Here is a 15111-nt window from a genome sequence, read left to right on the forward strand (position 1 = left end):
ACATCACTACCGCTCAAAAATATTATTTCGGGAAAGAAGCAACAAAATTTAAACACAGATCCTACAAGTTTTTCGTACCAATGTGGTTTTTACAGCGCCTCAAAGCTTAAGTCTAAATTTTCATTATAACTACTTTCCGCATAATATTTGGCCATAAAAGTAGCAGGTAAGTAAGTATGCTAACTTGGAACCAACTTGAGCAAAGCTCATTTAAGTTTGTGCTACTCTTCAACAAGTTTTTTAGCATTGGGCGACGGTGGTTTAATTTCTGTTTTTCTTTCGTACCTATTCAGTTATACTTTAGTAATAAAATGCAAATTATACAGTATGTAACTGAACGCATCAAACCCATTAATGTTTAGGTCATACTGAGTAACTTTTACTATGAAACTAACGCCGAAATCGCGAAAAAAATTGACTCTCCCATAGGTAATTTCAACATCAGACCAGCAAAATGTATGAAACAGCCAAATTTTTTTTCGCGATTTCATGGTCCCATAGTAAAAGTTGCTCAGTATACTTCACGTTCAGTTACATACCTGTATATACATTTGAATCAATAGTTTCGTACGAAGCACAAATAGTTTTACGGATGCATCATGTTCCATTAATACGATTTCAGAATTGCGAAACAAATCAACAGCAGTCAATTACGCTATTGATATTTGCATGCAAGAGATCTGACGGGCACAAGCGACTAATGGACTGGTTTACTTTGGCGAGCATTTGTAATACAATATGAACACTCCAACGCCGACGCGTATTATAGGTCAAGTGTTTAGAAGTGCCTACATAATATGCGTATGTATTTCTGTGTAAGGGCAAGCGTAGACGTACGGAATGACTAGCCGGATTCAGAAACGGAATTTCGTATCTGTACGTAGGACGTATTACACTACTCTCTTGTACAGGCTAAGTAACTAGACTCCGACGACGCTAACTTTGCATAAACTTGGCATTAACAAATCCCATATAAGTGCCTTACTTGACGTAGCACTTGGCAGAAAAACCTTTGCGTGGTACGATTCAAAATAGGTACTTAATCATTTTATTTTAAGCTTCTCCTTTTTTCAGATTGATCTGTAATTGTCATGTTTTTGTGTGGTTTCGATTTCGTTGTATGCAACATAATAATATTTCTAGGAATGGGATAACGCTCCTTTTGATTTCGAAGAGTAAAAATAAGTAGACATATGTAGGGGTACATTTCATTAAACAACATCAACAACAACAACATCAACATTATTTCATTAAAGTTGCTATGTACCGAACCCCAATGGATCCTAGTTATCTGAATGAAGAAATTTATTATTATTATCTCCTTGGATTTCACGGGCCTATAAATCTCGATCTTTTGATAGGATATAGATCCAACACGTAGAGGCCCCTTGAAGACATTTAATGTCATGTAGAACGCCTGCTGGAACCCGTTCACAGTGCAACAATAGATACCCATGAACCGGTCGCAGCAGGCATTGGGACTATTGTAGAAAAAGTGAACAGTAAAACGGTCTATGGATTGAAATTTGGATGGACAATGAGACTGGATTATTGCAAAGACGTCCGGACACCTGCCATAAAAATGTTTTCACTAGTTATCGAGGCAGGCGGTGACTTGCCGCCCACTAGATGGGCCCCTGAAATTGCCGGCGTGAAGACTACCAGGAGCAACACCGGCGTGAGCAGCTCAGGGATGTCAAGAGGTGTACGCCGCTTTTTACCCAATGGCTGATAACAGCCACTGTGCAAACACGCGTCTTATACAAATTTTCACTTCCACCCCTGGAGCATCTAGCTCTAACGACTCTTCTCTGGACGGCCAATGAAGGCAAGCCAGAGCTGAGAATCCTGCAGGTCCCCTTGGGTTCCACTCCGATCGACGAAGACACGCCGGAGACGGAGACCCTGACCGACTCTCGGGAGTACTCGGCTCCGTGGGGTCGTTACTCCCCAGCAGCTCGCCACAAGCTATCCTGCGGGCTTATTATTATTAAAATGTTAAAAGGCCTCTACATACTGGCTTCGGCTCCGCGCATGACTCCCAAATGGAAAAAAACAGACAGAAGCTTGAAGTAAACAGTAGGTAACTCAATACATTAATGGGGAATATCCCTAAGGAACCTACTTATTATGAGGCTAAAGTGTCAGTCTAGACTCGGAATTACGTTACTGAATTTAGTAGGCAAGTAATTCCGACTGTGTAATAATGGGCTAAGTAGAAACGCTAAGTAGCCTTAGGGACATCAATCACGAGAACTAGATTTTATAAGACAACGACGCGAATAAGACGAAATCAGGAGCACTTGGTCTGGACTTTGAAAATGAAACTAGCGTTATCAGCTTTCATTCAAGCTATGTAAAACGTATTTTGGGATAACTGTTAAAAATCTGTACAATTTTATACTAATATTTTAAATGCAAAAGTCATTCTACGTGTATGTTATCTCTTTATGCTTGAGCCGCTGAACCGATTTAGATGAAATTTCGCATGGGGATATTTTCAATCCCAGAGAAGGACATAGGATAGTTTTCATCCCGAATACACCCCATAAGAGGGTATAATTGTTTATACATAGAAGTGGTATATTGATATACTAATTCTATGCAGACGAAAACGCGAGCAGAAGCTAGTTAGTTGGTTAGTGCTTCTGGGCATTTTTCGCAGATCGACAACCATTGTGCCTATTTTTCGTGAAACGAGTTAGCGCTACTCTAACCACCCCAGCTCCTTCACGAAGCCCAGCAATGTTTTCAGGTTGGTTTAGTGAACAGAAGATAATACGTATATCGTTATAAAAGGTAGCAACAAGTATTTAAAAAGAAATGCACCTGGTCTACATATTTTGAGAAATAATGTTGACGGCAGTTCGATTCGATTTAAATATTCGATAGCAGTGCTCATTACTATAAAATTACGCGTGGCATACATTTTTATGGTGTGTGTCTGTCTGAATTTCGCCACACGATAATGTATGTCTCTATTCTCTCTATTAACACATTGACGTCATTTGTGTTGAAAAGTAAGTTAATAACTTGTAAATGAAATGATTTAATATGGATGAATACAATGTAAAAATTACCACGGTAACCTAAAATGTTTTAGGATTTTATTGAAAATGTCTCAAATTGTTGTTAAACTTATAGTATTTTAATATATAAATAATTATAATAATAATTCAGCCTATATACGTCCCACTGCTGGGCACAGGCCTCCTCTCATGTGCGAGAGGGCTCGGGCTATAGTCCCCACGATAGGGACTTCACATACACCTTTGAATTTCTTCGCAGATGTATGCAGGTTTCCTCACGATGTTTTCCTTCACCGAAAAGCTAGTGGTAAATATCAAATGATATTTCGTACATAAGTTCCGAAAAACTCATTGGTACGAGCCAGGATTTGAACCCGCGACCTCCGGATTGAAAGTCGGACGTCATATCCACTCGGCCATTTTAATATATATTTATATCAAATGAATCGCACGTAGAAAATATTTTGCATACTCGTAAATTCTAAAATTTAGAACTTAAATTTAAAAAATTCTTTGTAACTATTATGTCGTAAATTCTAAAATTTTGAACTTAAATTATTTTTCCTTTTTTAAGCAAATAGGGTTGCTAAGTGATAGAGTTCAATAATATTTTACAAAAATTTAACAGGGAGAACAGTACTTACAGAGTAAAAAGAAATGTATTTTTTTTTGTACACTTCGCATGCACTACTTATAAGATGAGTATTGAGTACACTAATAACATTACATTTTGTTTTTAAATTTTAACTTTATTAAGTTCAAAGATTATCGAATATTGTTTTCAAAACATATTATTCAGGGTTGGCAAATACATGTGGAATATAATGTCTGATATATGTCCACCACTAACAGCAGGCAAATGTGAGCCCTTATACCTTTACAGCATATTTTCGCACATTTTCCACGTTATCTTAGTAAATTTGTGTCGGATGGTAGGTATTAACCGTCTAAATTTCATCAGCTTGTTAGCAGAAACACGTCATTTTAGATAGCCCCAGGAAAAAAGTCAGGAGCTTGTAAAATTTCGATGCCAAATACTGTCACTGTTAAGGTGACAGTCCATTTCCAACTGCAGCTGCACTACCGTTGCGACATTACTGGTGCGACATTACTGCAGCGGCCGACTGCTGCTGCTTGCGGCGTGCAGTCGCGGCAGCGTTCGTCAGTTCAGTGTCAAAGTCAATGAATAATGTCACTGTCAGACGTATAAATAAAATTACTAATTTACTTATTTGTATTTTTTACGAGAAGAAGTAAGTGACGATAATGCTACATGGTACACGAAAACGAAAAACAGTTTGCCTTTCTACAAAAGTCACATTCAGTCGAAGGCAGCTACGCAATATTATTAAAAAACCAGATATTGTTGGTGATCGTTTGTTTGCCGATTAAATGAATAACAATTTAACTTCAAATTGAAGAAATACAACCAAATTACTCGAATTAAATGAATTCAGAGGAGAAATATTTCTTCACTTAAGGTAAGTTAACATTTTGAAATTATCTTCCCCATCCTCTTGACTTAATGCGTGACCACCGCACACAGCAACCCGACGAGAGCGGGACTCATGTTGCTCGTGATGGATACGGTATGCGCACTTGATCCACTTGCATCACGTGATCCAGCCAAATCCAGCCGGTGGTGTCTGCACGTTTTTGGTGGCCAAGTACCGCCTGGATGTAGAAGTCTGCGATAAACGTCCCCTCAAAAAGCTAGGTAGGCTCTTTTATCCCGGGTTTACTTTATTTTTGCAAAGGGATTCGTGGGTTTCGGAGATGGCGATGCGACAAAATAAATTCTCCAATGCAGTCTTTCAGTGTTAGCAAAATATTACAGATTTATCTTTCTGAGTTTTCATATTAAACCAATCTTTCATTAGTTACCTAAAAGTAAAGAATAAACGAATAAATTGATTTGTAAGAGCTATAATTACGCAATTTACACTTAATATTGTCCAGTTTCCTATTTCAAACTAAAGCACAAATTTAAATCTTATAATCGCTCTTGTGTTGCAGGTGTCCATGGGCGACGGCACTCGTGGTCGTGGCAGATACAGTTTATGACTAGACCATATAAAACTTGATGGGCGAGACAAGAAATCCTTTATGAAGAAAGCTATTTACGTTAGCCAAGGGGCTGATAGAAAGAATATTTAATAAATTAATTGGAATAATAAATATTTTCCTCGTGATGGTGTGATAAAATAAATTCGTGTTGCGCTCTGTAGCAAAGTTTGTTTAACCCTCATGCCTTGAAGTCCTCGCAACTGTCAATACAATTTTATTTTAAAACCGCTGTCGCTTCTCTTGTGGTTAAATTTTGTAATTTTTCTTACGTTTGAGTATCCATATGCTACCATGAGGTGTTAAACAACAACTTTGCCTTTTGTATTTCTAGGTAATACAACTGAATTATTGCTTCTTATATCTCAGAAATGGCTTTGAAATGACAAAGTGAGAAAGTGTCACGATATTATACACCGTGGGCTGGTAAAACCTGATAGATTTAAAGTTGTATTCTTAATCGCATTTAGAGGCTAAAATATCATACAAATTTTCTGTAATCGGTCTTCTTTCAGAGATAATGGCAATTCTTGCGAAAATTTGTTTCTGCAATAACTTTGTGAAAAACGCCTTTTTCGCTGCGGCGCTGCCTCTATGTGACTTGGTTTAGTCCATACCTTCTGACAAACATTACTCAACTAAAAATAACACTCGCAATTTTGATCTATAGATGAATTAAGAAAACTTTACTTCTTCGTTGTAATGTTTTTTTTTCGCCAAGATGTAGAAAGAAATAACGTGCTGTGTGCAGAAAATGGCTTTTAAATCGGCTAAAAAAAAACAGAACATTTTTTTTCCGAATTTTATTAAACATTTTTTGATCCTCAGGAATGCGTGGTTAAGATCTGTCGGATTTTACCAACCCACGGTGTATATAATATGATATTACGACACTTTCACATTTTATCACGCCAAATTCACTGTGCCACGGTACTGTCAGCGAGAATTCAGTACCTAATTAATCCTGTTAAATATAAGCATCACTGAAACTCCTAAGCACGCCTCCAACTCCAGAAGTGATACATGCGCGTTGCCGACCCTTTAAAAACCTGTACACTTCTTTTTTCAAGAACCCCTACTGTAGACCTTCAGAAAAACATCGGCAGGGAGCTCATACTAAAGCCGGAGCGCCCGCGGGAGGAAATTCCTCTTAAGCCGCACAGTGCGCGACCATTGTTGCCACTAAAAAATGTAATCTACTGTGGTTTCGTAGTATCCTAACACAAATATAGAGGATACAGAGTAAGCTATTTCATTCGAAACATTTTCTCAGTCATATTTGGAAAAAGAGAGAAAGAGGAAAGAGAGAGGAAATTGCATACGACCACTCCGTTCAGACTTCAGTCTTAGAATCATCATAGAAATATTATGTTGTCACATTTTTATGCTATGTGTACATGATTGTACGATAATGGTTAGCATACCTACATCGATCTTATTCTAACACATAAGTGCGTCCTGTAATTTAGTAGTAGTAGTAGTAAAACTTTTTATTGTACAAAAATGAACACAAAACAGGAAAAAAAACACTCATCATTAATACAAAGGCGAATTAGTTTTCCAGTTTTTTCACTATTATTAGTTTGTAAATAATTTATATATACATACATACATAGCTACTATCTACTTATTGCCTACCATGAAAATCTTAATTTGAAAATCGTATATTTGCCTCTCTATCGTACTTGCCCTTTCGAGCTTATAGCTGTTCTCGGAAAACTACGAAAAAAGGAAAGAACTGTTTATTTAATGAATTTATCAGGAAACATTAAAAAAAACAATAAGAGCAACGCCAAGATACAGAGGAACTACCGCGAAACACAGAAACTATCGGGGTTGTTTATCCGCGGGTGTAATAAACTCCTTATATTGTAGTGGTTATATCCTCTTTGCTTAGAGCTACTAATATCTGTGACCAAAGACATTTCTGTAAAGATTTGACGTGCGGTTCGCAGTTGCGGTCGTATGTACACCAAACACTAAAAATCACCATGCTACGTGCAGTCGGTCTTGTCATCATTTTACTATGGAATTTGACAATAACACTGACGTATTCAGGCCGCTGCAGTAACGTCGGAGCAGTAGTGCAGCTGCGGTCGGAAATACGTTAAAATTACCATATTACGTGCAGTCGGTACCGTCATTGATTTTACTATGGAAATTGACAATAACACCGACGCGTTCAGGCCGCTGCAGTAATGTCGGAGCAGTAGTGCAGCTGCGGTCAGAAATGGACTGTCACCTTTTCTCAAAAGTGCCAAAAATATGTAAACGTTTGATACTTTGTTCGTATCGATATTTTAGACGTGACCGTACGTACGTACAAATCAGATCGAAATGAACGCATGAAACAGCTAATTGATATGATCCTAATATGATTCAAATATGACTTTATTATTTCTCTTGACTATCGAATATCCCAACGCCTTCCCTTCTAGTCTCTCGCCAACTATAATCCAACGCTCTTCCAATGAGACGTCATCAGAAACCTATTAAGTTGCATAAGCGTGCCATACATTCATTACTAATGTGCCGTCATTTGCCCGATTCGGAGTGATGTACGGGTCTTATTGCCGCAACAGCTGCGGTTGCCTCATTAATACGATAATTATCTCCGTCGGGGAACGCATCAGCGTCATCGCTAGGAGATAGATTTTCTTCGCCCGGCGAATTTAACGTATGCTCCATATGTATAACCTATTCGTATATATTTTAAGATTTGGAATAATCGATGGCTCCATATTTTATAACCCTTTCGTAAACATTTGGAATAATCGAGAATATAAAATCATGATTCGAATGTGTTTGGCGAAAAGTAGGGCAGTAGTCTAGCCGGTTCTAATAACATTAAAGTTAGCGTTTAGTTTAGTTCTGCTTGGCATATTTTTTATAGCATAGAATAGAATCCTAAGTAAATATTAAGTGTAATGTATTCTGAGTACACATATATAACCTTACACGCCGTCTTTGAGACTACGGGTGGAGTACTCATAATATGTATACAGTTTGGAAATTCAATACGGGCAAACCATTAAACGGTGGTTACCATAGGACCTAAGAAGTACATTAATATAACTTTTACTTAGAAATAAAATGAAAATATTAACCATATAAAATAATTCGCTCCGCAATGTACAGCAACACAGACGTTGCGAGATACGAGCTTTTTATAGTAATTGTAGTATAGTTACTATAAAAAGCTCGTATTTCGTTATGTCATATTTTATGTCTCTATTTTTGCAGCAGGGTCATAATTAAGTGCAACTTATTTGGCCCAAATGTTTCGTACAAACTTTTATCGCTGACTGTAATTTTCATTCCAAAGGCAACTAATACTCATTGAGACCATTCTAACAACCTCAAACACAATTCGTTTGCGTTGTTTTATCACAGAGTTTCCGTGACCACCTCCTGTCTCCATCATCAGATGAGCTTCATGTCAGCATAATATTTAAATGTCATCTGATTTACATATATATGCAAAATTTCAGCTTAATCGGAAATCTAGAAGTGGGTCAAATTTAGTTTTCAAGATTTGACCCACACTAACTAACAGGGCAAATTAAATAAAAGCTTGTAAAAACAGTACCTGCTAAAAAACGAAAGCTTTCTTGTTGCCGCCCTTGCCTCAAAAACATTGAAAAGTTCGTAAACAGTAGTTAAAAGTAGATACTTTTCTTTTTATTATACGAATTTACAAGTCACGCGTCCAATGCAATTCAACTTCTTTTTCCATGCGAGTTACTGAATAAATGATAATACCTCAGTTCTCAAATTTTAAAAATAAAATAAATAAATATTACAGGCACAATTTTACACAAATTGACTAAGTCCCACGGTAAGCTTAAAAGGGCTTGTGTTGTGAGTACTCCGACAATGATAGCTATAATATGTATACAAATACTTAAATACATAGAATACATCCATGACTTGGGAACAAATATCTGTGCTCATCACAGAAATAATTGCCCTTACCGGGATTCGAACCCAGGATGATCGTCTTCATAGGCAGGGTCACTACCCACTAGGCCAGAACGGGCGTCAAAGTTAGTATATATTATGATACTTGTTTTTTTTTAAAGATAAAACGTGTCATATTAAATTTAGTTAATTACCTATTTGTTTTTTATTTTACAATTTATATTTCTTAAAACCTTTGTTAAATTAAATGTCAAAGAGTAAATTGAAGCGCTTTGTGAGTCTAATTAATAGAAGTCCTCAAATTCATTAACCACCTTTCTATTTCAGCGACCTCAGTAAATTGTGGTGTGCCTTTTAACTTGACTATTCAACCATTAAACAAACATTGTAAAACCACAAAAGGTATTTTAACAAGCAGTGCCGAATTCGAATAACCATACAACATAAAATAGCTTAAAATAGCTCCCTAGCGCCTAATTTATATGCTTACAAAAATAGCGTTACTTGCAAAAATGATTGTATCTAACTACCTTATTCTTTGCAGAAATACGGCATTGTTGGTTACCCTTGAATTTTCCTAGAAATTTTCAAGAATCGAATCACGATGACAATGATTGACGAGATGGTCGATTTAACCACAGACCTGCAATAACACATAAACTGACAAGTGACATGACGCATTGAGTGCAGTATTAAATCCATTTGCGTATTTTTCGACAGGAAAGCTTTAATCTATGTTTTTTTTGGCTCTGTTTACTCTATGGCGAGGCTGATTTGTAAAGGGTTTATCCGGTAATGTTAGTATACGTGAAAGTTTGTAACAATAAAACTAATTCTACGGATTCCATTCACGTGTTTTTAGTCTTTTTTTAATACTACGTCGGTGGCAAACAAGCATACGGCCCGCCTGATGGTAAGCAGTCTCCGTAGCCTATTTACGCCTGCAATTCCAGAGGAGTCTCATGCGCGTTGCCGACCCTAACACTCCGCACCCTCGTTGAGCTCTGGCAACCTTACTCACCGGCAAGAACACAACACTAGAGGGTCTAGTGTTATTTGGCTGCGGTTTTCTGTAAGGTCATCTGGAATAAGATCCGCTGTGCTGTGCCCTACCACACAAAGCGAGATGACATTCACAATGCCCATGCCTCTCTTCGTTACTCGCGTCTTCTTAGTCACTCGCGCGCTATGTTTCGGAGAGCCTAGGTCTCCTTTCTCAAGCACTAACAGTGCCAGCAGCGTTCCCGACGGCTGTGATTCGCGTACCTCTAGGCTCTCCGAAACAGGTCGCGCGTGTGACTAAAACACGTAAGTGGATATACAGATATTTCTCTACAGTTCGCGTTCAAAAGTATCACAGTCTATTGTGACGTTATAAAGCAAAAGGTACCACATTGTACACTTACCATAAGGATGAAACTTGCTTGTATCTTTGTACGAATAACCTGTCAGAGCGTCCTTATGGCAAGCGACAATGTTGTACCTTTTGCTTGGAAACTTCACATTTGTACTACATAGTGTATTTCGGGGACATCTTATAAAGATTAGCCTAGCTCCAAACTAAGCAAAGCTTGTACTATGAGTACCTACTACGCGACGATATACATACTTGTATAGATAAATACATACTTAAATACATAGAAGGTGTCTTAGTCTACGACTCAGGAACAAATATCTGTGTTCATCACAAAATATATGTCCTTAACGGGATTCAAACCCAGGACCATCGGCTTCATAGGCAGGGTCACACACCCACTAGGCCAGACCGTCGAATATACAGAGACATGTCTCTCTTTATTAAGCTAGTTGAACATCACATGGTAGATAATTTTGATGTTTAGGCTGATACACTTTTGACGCGAACTGCACGTATGAAATACGATTTAACTATAAAAATTACGCTGTCTTTTTCGTTCTGATTTTTGTAGCTGGTAATGAAGGATGATCGGACAGACATTTGCATTATAATGAAGCATTGATGATATTATTTCAGTTAGTAATAATTTCTGCTCAGGAATTATCTCGTTTGAGGCAATTTGCGAAGAGCTCGGCTGCTGTTCAATGTTATGAAATACGCGTCCAATTTCGTATGCATAATTAATTAACTAATTAACGGTTCTTACAACAATTTCATCGGGTTGTAATATTCAATAAGCTTTCGATGTTACCTTTAGGTACTTACCTGGGTACGTGTTTCTACCTTTACTAACCGTACTGTACATACCATAGGTTAAGTTAAGAAGAATATGAAATATTAAATATGTAGGCTCCTCAAAATAACAATAATCAGGTGGCCGCCCCACGTGACCACCGCCATGAGGCGGGCGCAGATGGGAATGATTTGTATGTAGCATCTATTCCCATCTCTGCCCTGCGGGGACAGATGGGAATTAACCATCAGGTGTAGTAACTTTACTACTAGTATAAATCATATGTATACGACAAGCACAGGTAGAGACGGCTATTATAAAGCCTCATGTCACAAGTAACATTAAACATATATTTTAAAATCCACCTCCACCTTCTGGAGCCACCGGGTTTGTCACGTACGGATATGACGGATGGCAAGAGACCGGAATTAACGTTGGTTCCTTGGCGGAAGGGGCGTTGTCTCTTGTGGAATGCAATATGTGTAAGTACATATGCTGCATCTCATTTGAGACACACTCTGAAGTTGGCGGGATCGGCGGTAGAAACCGCTGCAAGGCTCAAACGCACCAAGTACTCCACCTTAGAAGTGGTGTACGATTTCATACCGGTCGCCGTGGAGACTGCTGGACCCTGGGGTAGGGAGTTTGGTAGGCGTTTACGGGAGAACGGTAATGATCCTCGCTCTGGGTCTTGGCTGGACCAACAGGTTTCCATCGCCATACAGCGAGGGAATGCTGCCGGCATAATGGGAACTTTTGGGCCGGGATTGTTGCAGAGTGGGGATGGGTGTTAGATTATAGATGTGTTTGACGAAGCTTGTTGCGGAATTTATAAGTTGTTTTAGTGTTAATGTACAATAAGTTTGTGACGATGCTTGTGCGGAACACATTTGTGTTTTGACGAAGCATGTAGTGCATTGCATTTGTATTTGATTATTAATAAATTTTGTTTTAAAACATGTTTCATCTGTCGAAAATTTATTTTGTTACCTTTATTTCCGACTTTTCGTTACAAACACAAATCTCTGTTTTGACATTTTGCTGGGACATCAGTTATCCGCGACCAAAACCAGTGAAACCTACGTCGAAACGTCGGACATAAAGGTAACAAAATAAATTCGCGATAGACCCGGTTTTAAATATATTTTAAAATGTGTTCAAAACGCGATACTTTTAAATGTAATATTAAACATAATTATATGCAAGAATCCGGAAAAATGCCGAGATCGAAGAGTTAAGTGCCCGTGCCAAATATCATCGGCGAAACGAAAGCCCACAGACTTCCCTAGTTCAGTTACCTACTCAAAATGGGAGAGAATTGGGCTATCAAGAGGGTGTTCTTGGGACGACCGACTGGTAGCTGTCCGGTGGGTCAGCCCAGGTATCGCTGGGAAGACAGTGTGGCGGTGGATCTGCTTCAGCTTCGCGTCAGTAGCTGGTAGGAAGTTGCGCAGGATCGGGACTGGTGCCACGCTCTCGTTTCGGAGGCCAAGATTCTTTTTGGATCACTGAGTCAAAATAGTTAGTTTAGTTACTGACATGCAACAAGTAAAGTCAAATACATAATGGAACAAATTATAATTTATTTGGAACTTTTGTTATTTATTAATTTTAGGAAATATTGAAGTAATTCGTTAACATTCGGTTTTATACAGATTTAAAAATGTTGATATATCGGGGTTTTAAACATCAGAAATGGCAGTCAAAGACCAAAAAAGCTGCAGTGATTTCAACCACGTTAGTTTGCAACATGTATTTTTGTAAATATGAAATACTGATCCAAACATAGTTAATTTTTCCGGTAATAATCCGGTATTACGGGAATATAATAGTACAAAGTTAAATAGCCTACTGCATTTATTCTTTAAACAGTGACTAACTGTCTGAGCAGTATTTATGCACATATTTTGTACGACAAGGCGGAAAATACATTCCTCGTACCTACATAGACGTACCTAATTGTTAACATCCTAAGGATAATATCAAAGTTTCCAAACTCCAACTTATGTTATAAGTTCCATGAGCATGCAAAGACACAGACCAGTAAGCTTCTAGCTACTCGTATTTGAATCGCAAACAACCATTTAAAGCGCAAAGGCAGCGCTTCTCCTATATCGGAGTCGCCTGGAACAATCGCATTTTTAACGTGGCCGCACTCCTTTGTGGACAAACTTCTGCTCGATTCCATTCCAACTGCGTTTTCCTTTCATGTCTGTTGCTGATGATGCTATATCTATGTCAATATTTTCACGGAGTTTTCAGTTTACTTATTTTGACCAAATTAGAATAAGATTAAACCTGTTTTAATAGATTAGCCAGTTCGATAAAACTTGTACGATTTAGTTACTTGTTTTGATATGATGTGACATGGTTAAAGCTGTAACGATATTTTTATCCTCACTTTCTTAGGTTCGTACTTACACATTTTTTGAATCAAAGTTCCCAAACTCTAACTTTGTTATTAGTTTGATGAGCATGCACAGACAGAGAATACGCTTCTTGGTACTCGTTTTTGAATCAACCATTTTAAGCGCAAAGCCAGTACTTTTCCCATATCCGAGTCGCCTGGAACAATCACATTTTTAACGTGACCGCACTCCTTTGTGAACAAACTTCTGCCCGGTGCGATTCCAACTGGGTTTTTCTTTCATGTCTATTGATGATGCTGTATCTATGACAATATTTTTAAGGAGTTTACTTATTTTGACCAGATTAGAATAAGATAAAACCTGCTTTTTAACGGATTACTACTTGACCAAATTTGAATGTTTTAGTTACTCGATTTTTATGATGTGATATGGTAAAAAGCTGCTAACAATATTACACTCACTTTCTTAGGTAATTACACTCATGAAATTCTTGATATCAAAATTGCCAAGCTATAACTTATGTTATTAGTTCCATGAGCATACACAGACACAGAATACTAAGCTTCTATCTACTCGTATTTGAATCGCAAACAACCATTTAAAGCGCAAAGCCAGCGCATCTCGTATATGGGCGACTCCAGCCTGGAACAATCGCATTTTTAACGTGGCCGCACTCTTTAGTGAACAAAGTTCTACCCGATCCGATTACAACTGGGTTTTCCTTTCATGTCTGTTGCTGATGCTTTCTCTATGTCAATATTTTTATGGAGTATACATAATTATTGTGACCAAATTAGAATAAGATAAAAACTGTTTTTAAAAGATTGGGTATCTAATAGATAAAACTTGTACGTTTTAGTTACTCGCTTTTGTATGATGTGACAAGGTAAAAAGGTGTTAACAATATTTTTATACCCTCTTAGGTTTAGTACTTACATTCATTCTATTTTTTTTTAATCACAATTCCTAAACTCCAACTTATGTAATTAGTTTGATGAGCATGCACAGACACAGAATATGCTTCTAGCTATTCGTATTTGAATAGCAAACAACCATTTAAAGCGCAAAGCCAGCATCTCGTATATTCGAGTCGCCTGAAACCATCGCATTTTTAACGTGGCCGCCCTTTGTGGACAAACTTCTGCGAGATTCGATTCGAACTGTGTTTTCCTTTCATGTCTATTGTTGATGTAGGTATCTCCGGTTTTAATGTTTTTTATGGTTTTACTCATGTTGACCAATATTGATTGACCCTTAACATCGCATAGGTTTTTTTATCCCCACATTGTTTTACTACCTATGGATTTATTTCTTACGTTTACAACTAATATCTAAGGTTCGATTCCAAATGTAAAAATCGGACAGACAGACGGACATGACGAATCTATAAGGGTTCCGTTTTTTGCCATTTGGCTACGGAACCCTAAAAAAGATCATATTTTGTACGTATTCAATACTCTGCCTAAATTTAAAATATTTTGTAATTCACATAGAGGTTTTAAGCATGCGTGTCAAGCACATGTACCTGACGACATACGACTTCTGGAAACTGTTTCATTATATGTCCAAATTGTTATT

This window comes from Cydia pomonella, chromosome 8 (assembly GCF_033807575.1).
Source record: "Cydia pomonella isolate Wapato2018A chromosome 8, ilCydPomo1, whole genome shotgun sequence".
Taxonomy (NCBI): Eukaryota; Metazoa; Arthropoda; class Insecta; order Lepidoptera; family Tortricidae; genus Cydia; species Cydia pomonella.